Below are 10386 nucleotides of genomic sequence, written 5' to 3'. Positions count from 1 at the left end.
CCCTGGGACAAGCCAGGGGGATATTTATGCCACCTTCGCACAGGGAAATTCATGCCCTGTTTTAGGCAGTTAAGGCGAGGGTAGAGAACTCATCCTGCACTGGTTGATTCTCAGTTGCCTTTAGCTGACAATAATCCTTATGCCAAAGTGGCATATTGTGAACCGTGCAGAGGAGTCCCCTAAGCAGGCCAGAGCCTACACTCCAGGGCGCTCACAGGCCTTAGGGACCAGGCTGGCTTGAGCATGAGTGAATGTTGGCAATGACCGTGATGGGCTAAGGCCAGAGGCCCAAACCTGGTTTTCTGGACACCACAGATATGCCAGTGATTCTTGTGTGACCCTAGAGATGAGGAGGAGACCCCAAATATGACCGAGATCCAGTTTCTCACCACACAGGCAAGCTGATTGAATAGGATTTAGAAAATTTCGGCATGTGGCATTTCTTACACGCATGTTTTAGAATAAAATTCATAACCATGTAATATATTTTATCTCATTCAAAACTCCCAATAATCTTCTGAGGGACATTGCTGTCCTGCCATGTTGCAGAGGACGTGCAGCCTTCAAGGGGCAACTCAGGTACTCACAGTTCTCCGGGGCCTGCTTGGAACCCCCCCTCCCCCGCCTGGGAGGGCTGGCCGGCGCCTCCCCCAGCCCCCACCCTGCTTTGCATACTAATTGCTGTGGCGGTTTTGTTTTGAATATTGCTAAACCTTTATTTTGAGGCGGTTCGTCCTGACTTTCCTTGTGAGAAACTGAATTCATCACAGAGCACCCGCTGCAGTGATGCCGTTGGTCGCCGCAGCCCGATGGCAAAGTTGCTCTGGGAACAGGGAGGTTTTCCCCTACAGGTGGGCACAGGGGCCTGTCACTCGTCACACGCCCCCAAGCTCACTTGCTCTCAACCAGGAGGGGAAGAGAAATTCAGGCTCGGTGTTATTAAGAAATTTAAAACAGAGAGGGAGAAAAGAAAGAAAGAAAAAGAAAAGAAAGAAAGAAAGAAAGAAAAAGAAGAAAGAAAGAAAGAAAGAAAGAAAGAAAGAAAGAAAGAAAGAAAGAAAGAAGAAAGAGGAAGGAAGGAAGGAAGAGGGGCGCCTGGGTGGCGCAGACATTAAGCGTCTGCCTTCGGCTCAGGGCGTGATCCCGGCGTTGTGGGATCGAGCCCCACATCAGGCTCCTCCGCTATGAGCCTGCTTCTTCCTCTCCCACTCCCCCTGCTTGTGTTCTCTCTCTTGCTGCTGTCTCTATCTCTGTCAAATAAATAAATAAAATCTTAAAAAAAAAAGGAAGAAAGAAAGAAAGAAAGAAAGAAAGAAAGAAAGAAAGAAAAAGAAAGAAACACCCATCTGAGAGTCCTTTGTACCTGTTTGGTAACCCGAACAGAAAAACCTTTGATAAAAACCCTGGGAGAGCTTAAATATTCCTCCTCCCTCGCTCTCGGAGTACGGATGGCTGCAGATCAACTCTGAAACAAGATGACCTATTCCACCAGCATCAATAAAGCCCTAATCCCGGAGGAAGGAAGTGGGGTCTGGTTTCCACTGTTGCTATAAAAAATCAGGGCTTTGTTTCTCAGGCCGGCCCGTCAGCGGCTGTAACGCGCGGCGTTCGCTTTGGCAGGAAAACCACCTCCCGAGGACAAAGGGAGGTTTTACGCCGGAGCCCCTCTGCGCTAGCGTGAGGTTCCGCCCGCTGCCACTGGGTGGCGCTGAGGAGCCGGGATGGCGGCCGAGGCCCGGCGTCCCGCCTCCCGGCTCGGGTACCACTCGGGCAAGTCGGTCACAGAGGCAATGTGCGAGGGGACTCGAGGGAAGGGCAGCGGGGCCAGCTTCCCTCCCAAAGCCACCTGTAATGTGAACAGTCCCTCTTATATAAAGAAGGAATAAGAGCGTATTTAGCCAAGATGGTTTTCTTTGGAAAACACTGTTTTTAATTCATCTGTGAAAGACCTTGCATGAAGAGCGTGCGCACGCAGCTTCCAGGCAAGTGGCCGGAGTCCGCCCTGTGCCCCCAGCCTGCACAGAAAGCGCTGGGAGTGAAATCGTGCTCACCCTTCCTTCCTGGGTGGTCCTGGCATCTCCAGTTCCCCGTGGGGGGGGGGGCACCACCGATGGGCTTCCCCTGCCGCCCCAGTCCCAGTCCCAGGCCTTAGTGGTCATGCCCTCCCCTCCCCTGTGCTCTTGAATAACCTTGCTTAGCAATCTCCACCTTAAAATCCAGACTATTAAAAACAAGAAGTACCTACTAGCCCTCCACTTTCCCTTTAGACTTATTGCCAGTCTCTTTCTCTTTTTAAAGATCATTTATTATTATTTGAGAGAGAAAGAGGGAGAGAGAGCACGAGCGGGGGTGGGGAGAGGGAGAAGCAGGCTCCCCCGATGCACAGGGACTCCATCCCAGGACTCCGAGATCATGACCAGAGCTGAAGGGAGACACCTAACTGACAGAGCCACCCGGGCACCTTTATTGCCCATCTCTTGCCTTCCCTTCTCAACAAACGTGGGGATGGACTTGCCTGTGGGTGCTGCCTCGACTTACCCCCTCTTCCTTACTCAGATCTACCCCAATTTAATTTCTGTCCCTTCAGCTCCACTAAAACTGACTTTGCCCATCATCCCAAATCCAGCAGATGCTTTCATCTTTTTTTCTGTTATATGTGGTACCTATCATCCCGATCTCCTTGAACTTGGTCCTCTCTTGGCTCCTGTGACGGGCTTTCCTTGCGTTTGCTCGTGGGCCCACCCCTCGTTGATCTCACCTCCATCTGGGTCCCACAGTGGCATCTGCTTTCCATAAAGCACTGTGCAGGGGACTGCCAAAACCCCACGACAGCACCGGGCCTTGACTTGAGTCTGGGAAACAAGGTGACTGGAGTTCTTGATCCCCATGTGTTTTAGTAAGTTAGAGTGATGTTGGCAAGTATCCTGAGTATAGGGTAGCTTCCCAAGATCAAAGGACGCAGGTAAAGGAGAGAGGGAGAGAGCGTTGGGACGTGTGTGAAAGCCAAGCAGTGGCCTGTTAGCTCTGGCCAGTGTCTGGATCCAATCTCACAGACCCCACACCATCATGCGTGCGAGAGGCTGACCAGTAGCCACTTCCTGGGCGGGGCTGAGGGGTAGGTGGCATTCCCCCCCGGGGCATGGCGCATGGCGCTCCGGTTACCCATTGCTGCGTAACTAACCATCTGAGGCTTCACGGAGGTAGCTGGTGGGGTCTGCAGTTTGGACAGGGATCAGGGTGTAGGAGAAGGCTCATGTCCGCTCCTTATGGCATCAGCTGGGGCATCTGGGGATGGGGGGGCTGGAGGATCCATGTGCAAGATGGCTTTCTCACACAGCCGGAGACTGGAATTGGCTGTTGGCTGAGAGCTCAGGCTGTGCAGAGAACCAGGGTACTTGGCTTCTGACCCCGTGGGCCTCTCCACGATGTGCTTGGGCGTCCCTACAGTCTGGTCATTGGGTTCCCCGAGCCAAGAGGTCGATATTGCCATTTTCTTGGGGCCAGGGCTAGGAAACCAGCACAGCAGCTTTCTGCGTCCTCTGTATCCAACTGGTTAAACAGTAGCAGGGCTCGAGGTCCAGAGAAGAGAACAGAGACCCTGCCTCTTGATAGGAATAGCAAAAACTCTGGGGCCATGTTTTCAAACTGCCACACCTAGACCGTCTTTACCTGCATCCTCTCGTCCTCCTTGTTACTTTTTGCCTCCATCCCTTTAGGTTAGGGCTCAGTGGGGACAGTCACCAGAGTTGAGCCCACCCACCGTTCTTTCTTCACCCTAACATTAGGACTACTGCCTTTCGGCCACCGCCAAGCTTGCAGATGAAAGCGAGGCTGTCCATAGTTGGATCCTTCCCTCTTCCAGGAGGACGGAGAAGAGAGTAGGAGGACCAAAGGGGGGAATTTCTGGCACTTCATTTGGGAACAAGAGGAATTTCTCTGAGTGAAGGAAAGAGTGCGGGTCGGATTCGCTGCAGCCAATGAGTCCGTGCTTCTGAGAGGCCCCAAGCGCACGGCCTGCACTGCAAGCTCAGAGCCCGATCCCTGCCCTTATTCCTACTGTGGCAGGTAGAGATTACTGTGGTTGGAATGGCTTTCAGTTTCTTTTTCTTGTAAGAGAAGCAAACTCCCCGCTGAGCAGGGAGCCCGATGTGGGACTCGATCCCAAGACCCGGAAATCATGACCTGAGCCAAAGGCAGGCGCTTCACCGCCTGAGCGACCCAGGCGCCCCTGTCACGCCGGTTTCCGATTCCACTGTTCCCATTTAAAGTCTGATCCACCCGGGAGCCCTAATGGAAGACGTGCCCCCCCCCGCCCCCCCGCAGCCGGGCGCTCTGCTTCCTCCTGCAGGCGGAGCAAAGGAGCGGAGTTGGAGGGCATGGCTAGGGGCGGGCCCCCGGAGTCTGCGGCTGTGTGAGCTTCCGCCAGGTCCTTCACCTCTCTGTGCATCCATTTCCTCAGCGGTAAATGGGGTAACAACAGAACCCCGCCCCGGAGATGTGAGGTAAGGAGTAACTGAGGTAAGACGGAGTTTAGAACGGTGTCTGGCACAGGGTATATACGGAGGAAACCTTAAATACGCCTCTTTTAAGGACCGTCAAGATGATGGGCATACATCTGGGTCCCCCGTCCATCGGCCCAGCGCGACGACAGGCCGGCAGGGCTGCCCCAGGGGCTGAGAAGCAGCCTCCAGCTCTGCCTGGCGCGAGGGAAGCCAGGACGGCCAGCCTGCGGGAAGGCGGGATGCCCGAGCCCCGAGCCGAGGCTGGAGGCGCGGGGGCCCAGCGCTCACTCTCGTCGCTAGGAGTCTCTGTTGCCACTAGAATCTCCCGATCGCCGGCGTCTTCACCAGCTTGCTGGCAAATTCTCAGAACGAAATCTCTCGGGTGTCCTTCCAGCCTCTTTCAGCTTTGTCGTCCCGGTAGGCACGGTGCGCTTTTTTAATAAAGGAAATTAAACACACACACACGCACGCACACAGAGTGTTTAAATAATTAACAAATCGAGGAGAAGGAGAGCGATTCCCTGGCTCCGGCTCGGGGGAAGCCGGCCACGTAACAAAGGGCGGGCTGCCGGGTGGACGCCGGGCGGGTCGGTGCCAGCCTGCGCGCGGCCAGGGCGGGGCGAGCTCAAACCCCGCGGGGTGCTCGGGCCCGCGCCCTGGCTCAGGGGAGCGGGTGGGGGGCGAGGGAGAGCCCCTGCCTGCCCACGGCCCCGCGGCGGGCATTCCCTTCCAGGGCGGTGTGCCCGGGCTCGGCGGCGAGGCCCAGAAGCTCCTCTGGTGGGCTGGTAAGCCCGTGGCCCTCAGCCTCTCCTCCTTCCCGACACCGACAGTGTTTGTCCCCTGTTCTCCGCTGTGCTGCGCAGCCGGCCCTTCATCTTCTCTACCTCCACAGTAGGCGGCGGGTCCTGCCTCTGCTTCTTCCCCACCTGGCCTGGACGGTAAAGCGCACTCTCCTGGAGGCCACCGCGGCTGGAAGGCTCTGCCCTGGAAGGCGGGGGGGGGGGGGGGGGGGGGCGACGGGACTAATTACCCTCATTCCTCACCCCCCGCTGGCTCACACTGCTGCCAATCAAACCGTGCGGCTCCAGCCCCTCGAAGAACCCACGTTCCGCTTTCTCCCGAGCCTTTGCACCTGCCGACGTGCCCGCCTCTGTCCTCTTGGCCAACCTGCCTCCTTCCCCTGCTCGCATTCTTCACCTTCATGAGCCGTCCTAACCTGGCTGCTGGCGCCGAGCACCTTCATCATCCCAGCGGCCGGTCACCGACTGGCCCACAGGGTAGGGCTGGAAATAGTCCCCATGGTTGTATGAGATCATGCTTTCTCCGTGATGCCCGGAGCGCCCTTTCCCAGCTAGGCTTCCTGGTGCACTCTTCTTTCAAAACCCTGCTCCAGTAGCTTAACGTTCTTTAAAACCTGCTCTGAAAACTTTAGAGTTCCGCTCTTGCTTCTCTGCGTTTCCTCTGAAGCCTGTACCTGCTGCGATACTCCCTAGCATAGTGGGAATCACAAATACCTGTCTGCTCGGTTTTCTAGACCCTGAGATCCTTGAAGGAAGAGCTCACTTCTTATTTGTTTTATTATTTTAATAAGGTGTGTTAGTAGTAACTTACATATCTTTGCATTTCCAGGACCAAACACAGTACCTGACCTGGGATTCCTTTTTTTTCTTCTGAATGAATCTACAATTAATTAATCAATCACTAACCCAGTCCCAGACCATGTTTCTAAACCTCCAGAATATTTTTCTTTCTTTTTTTTTTTTCAGAATATTTCTTTCACCTCTTATATCTTAAACCTCCCTTACCTCACCCATCGTATTCCTAGGTCCCTGCTGGTGAGAAAACCAAATTTCTTAAGGATTCACATTGGAAGTGCTGAATCCACAGGGGTTCCCCAACTATGTTGTTTGTTTCAAGGGCAGGACTCCTTACTTGTAAGAGTGATCTTTAGCTCTTCAACATGGCCAGAGAAGCAAACTTACTAGAAGTAGATGGGGATGAAGTCCAGAAGCCCATTTCCAGGTCAGCCCCCCAAGCCCATGTAGCCTGAGAACAATCCCCAATGCCCCCCACCCCCTGCACTTGCAGACAATGGCTGTCATTGTCATCAGACAAAGACAGAAGTGGGTGAGGGTGGGGGTTCTGTGACAGTGGGAAGGCACCGCTGGGTTTGAAAATGGGGGACGTTGTTTCCTTAAGACTAATTTTAATAGTTGCCTAAGGATAATGTTGTAAATAAAGTAAGAAGATGGAACGATGCGTTTCAGAACCGAATATTTATACTAGCTTGGGTAATTGAGAAGAATGGCTTGACCCATAGACAGAATGAACCTAGACCAGGAGGAGAGAACCGCGTCATCTGGAAGAAGAAAGCGAGGACACAGAAAGTGGAAATCAAAGCAGGAAGGAAGTGGGAAGGGTCCGCTTCCTTAATCTAAAAGCATTTACCCGGAACAAGTCCAACCTCTGGTTCAGGTAACTCTGGGTGCTAGCATAGACTTAAATATTTATTTACAGCCTACCTGTCACTTGTGCTTTGGAACCCCACCGTCTCACGGGTCTGGAATACGGAATCGTGGAAAACTCTCATTCAAGAACTGCGCTAGCCTGCCTCCTGCAACAAGCCTGATTCATGAAACGCCAGAACACTGTCCACTCCCTCCTTCATTTCTCGTGATGGTTCTCATCTGGATAAGATCTGCTTTGAGCTGTCGTGTCATTGACTGGAGTACATTTGTACCTTCCAATTCAGTGCCTGATGAGGGGTCTCCATTTGCTATGAGATGCAGGGAGCATTGAAATCACCAACACCAAAACGGAACAAAGTCCAATACCTGACTAATGGCAGAGCTCGCTAACTGGGAGCCCTCCAAACCCTCCAGACAGTTCGAGGCTGCAGATGGGGTTGGTTTGTTCATTGGTTGGGCTACACAGTGTTTTGTTTTAATTTTTGCATAGTTTTCAAAATTTAAAGATTTGCAGATTTCTCCTAAAAATCAGGATTTCTGACCTGTGTTGGAAAGTTGGAAGATTTGGGGACCCTGGCCCCCTCATCCTGAATGGTAACACGTGGCAGGCCCCGTTGGAGAGGGCAGCTTACCTCCAGTTTATAGGCTCCATTGGTCCTGTCGTCCAATACATTCTGCTCATTCATTTATGTACCTAGCCTGTAGGTTATCACAAGGATATTTTATTTAGCCAGTAGTTCTTTAGCTATTTTTCACTAGGCAAAAATGTCCTTATGTAGATGTTTCCTTTAACTGTGGGCTATAACAGAGGACATGGGTTAAGGAAAAATAAAGGTGACAGCAGGCTCTGCTATAATTAAAATGAAATCTAAAACAGGAAGTCCTTCTCAAAGCTACTCGTCTATTAATTTTATGTACGCATGTTACATGCAGATTGTCTCTCCTATGTTTTATAACTCTGTTAACATCCTTGAATGTGAATTTTTATTGAATAATATTCCTGCTTGCAATCCTGGAGGGCTGGAGTTAGGAGAAGGAATTTCCAAATTTGGAAACAAAAATTGGGGCATATTCCATGTTTTTGGAAAATCTGTATTTGTAGCCACGAGCTACATTTTTATTGTCATACTGAAATGTGCCTTGGTTTTGTGAACTGGGATAAAACTAGAGTTATACTAGAGTCAGAATTCTCCATGTCATACTTTGTCCTTCCCAAGGTGCTTTATAAAGGAGTAGGTATAAGAAAGACATTTCAAAAGTCTTAGTTATTCATGGCCTTGCTCTCAAGCCAAGGATCTAAGAGACCCTCAAATTTCATACCACCCCTCTGGAATGTGAACCTTAAATCCCCCTCTTACGCTGGAGAACAGTAGGTCTGCTATCTACCGTCACTTCCAAGACAGGGCTGAGTTACACTGAAATACTAGCTGAGGATTGTGTGGCATTTTCAAGGAGAGATGTTTGAAGACAAGGCAGCAAAATACACATGTCACTGTTAGGGGTAGTTTTCAACAATATGGTGGGAAGAATACTCACAAGGTTTCTTTTTTTCATTCATTATTTAGGGGGACTTTTGTTAAGCCTTTTTCATTGCTTCCCATTGGCTCCAGAGACAGGCAAATAGGGCTTTATTAGAACTGGGTGAACCAGTGGTTCATGAAAAGACAGCAGGAAGGTGTGCACACAGGGCGTCTGAAAATAAAAAATGAAGACCCGGGCGCCTGGGCGGCTCCGTCGGTGAAGCGTCTGCCTTTGACTCAGGTCATGATCCTAGGGTCCTGGGATCGAGTCCTGTATTGGGCTCCTTGCTCAGTGGGGAGTCTGCTTCTCCCTCTCCCTCTGTCCCTCCCCCTGCTTGTGCTCGCTCTCTCTTAAATAAATCATAAAATCTTTAAAAAAGAATATGAAGATACAACGTGTCAATGAAAACGATGAAAAGCAAGTTTCCTGGTCCTGAGTTGTTGCGGTATTAAGTCCATGGAGCTGTGTCATGGCAGGAGTCTTGCCATGAGGGTGAGGGCAGCTACTGAAAAATCCTGACCTCCGGGAGGCGCTGAACACAGATACTGCTCCCACTTGTCTGTGGGGACTGGATTTTTCCCTCCTGTCCCAGCACAACTGTCCGTCACTGGAGTCCTCCTCTGGGTGTCCTTTAGGAGGAGGTCCATAAAAACTGCCATGTATTGAGAGCTTTCTCTGCACCAGGCGCCGTTCTGAGCACTTCACATGCGCCAGCTCATTTGATCTTCAGCCTAACACTGAGGTAGGCTCTACTTTAATCGGAACACAATAAATGAGGGAAACTGAGGCACACAGAGCTTAAGGAACTTGCCCAAGGACATCTTAAGTAGAGGGGGGCCAGGATCCCAAACCAGACACCAGCTCCAGAGTCTGGAGCCCTGGGTGGGTGTCAGGAATGGCAAAGCATGGCTGAAGGAGTGTGGACGGACAGGCCTGCTATTGGCAAGGGTCTGACGCGCCGCCGTGGGAGCCAGTGGTGCCAGATGGTTGACACAGGTCCTGCTCGTAGAATTTAGGACAGACTTGGGCACAAACAACACAAACAGATTTCTTAGGTGTTCAGTTTTTCTCTTAGGTGAATTGTCTGTTGCATCCTTTGTCCCTTTTTCTGTCTGGGGTTTTTTGCTTGTCTTACCAATCTATTGTCTGCTCCCTCTGCCACGAGGGGGCTGGTTTTGTCTGTATTGTCTACTGCTGAACACCCAGCACACAGAAAACACGTACACATAGTAGGTCACAATGAATGTTTGCTGAATGACTGAATGAAGGAACATTAACTCCTTGTCTGTTATTCCTAGTTTATTGTAGAGTGTCTTAATTCTTATGTGGCTAGGTTTTACATTTTTATGTAGTCATATGTATTGATTTTTTTCTTCTTCATAATTTTTCCATTAAAAATGTTTATAAAGTCCTGGGGCGCCTGGGTGGCTCAGTCAGTGAAGCGTCTGCCTTCAGCTCAGGTCATGATCTCAGGGTCCTGGGATCAAGTCCTGCATTGGGCTCCCTGCTCAGTGGGGAGTCTGCTTCTCCCTCTGCCGGCCACTCCCCCTGCTTGTGCTCTCAAACGCCCTCTCTCTCTGTTAAATAAATAAAATCTTTAAAAAAAAATAAAAGTGTTGGGACGCCTGGGTGGCTCAGATGGTTGTATCTGCCTTTGGCTCAAGTCATTATCCCAGGGTCCTGGAATTGAGCCCAGCAACCGGCTCCTGGCTCAGCGGGGAGTCTGCTTCTCCCTCTCCCTTTGCCTTCCCCCCTCCCCCAATCATGCTCTCTTGTCTCTCTCTGTCTCAAATGAATAAATAAAAATCTTTATTAAAAAAAAGTAATGTTTATAAAGTTCTTTCTCAGCCATATGTCATGTAAATATTTGGTTATTTTTTTTTCTGGTTTTCTTA

At 51.0% G+C, this 10386-nt stretch overlaps 1 long non-coding RNA gene across 3 annotated transcripts; it reads left to right on the top strand.

Annotated features, from left to right (window-relative positions):
* The first annotated feature begins 4371 nt into the window (after positions 1 to 4371).
* Positions 4372 to 9902, top strand: LOC123784532 (uncharacterized). 3 transcript variants are annotated; one of them, XR_015722014.1, is made up of 4 exons: positions 4372 to 4502; positions 4591 to 4919; positions 6420 to 6524; positions 7020 to 9902. It is a non-coding gene; the product is annotated as an uncharacterized LOC123784532 (long non-coding RNA). The 3 variants fall into 3 exon arrangements; XR_006777496.2 differs by lacking the exon at positions 6420 to 6524; XR_015722015.1 differs by lacking the exon at positions 6420 to 6524 and having other exon boundaries at positions 4591 to 4928.
* Positions 9903 to 10386: the final 484 nt, after the last annotated feature.

The sequence above is a fragment of the Ursus americanus genome, chromosome 27 (genome assembly GCF_024610735.1).
Source record: "Ursus americanus isolate L20-20 chromosome 27, mUrsAme1.1.p, whole genome shotgun sequence".
In the NCBI taxonomy this organism is placed as follows: Eukaryota; Metazoa; Chordata; class Mammalia; order Carnivora; family Ursidae; genus Ursus; species Ursus americanus.
Note: the sequence above shows the minus strand (reverse complement) of the source record. Positions and strands in the feature narration are given on the sequence as shown.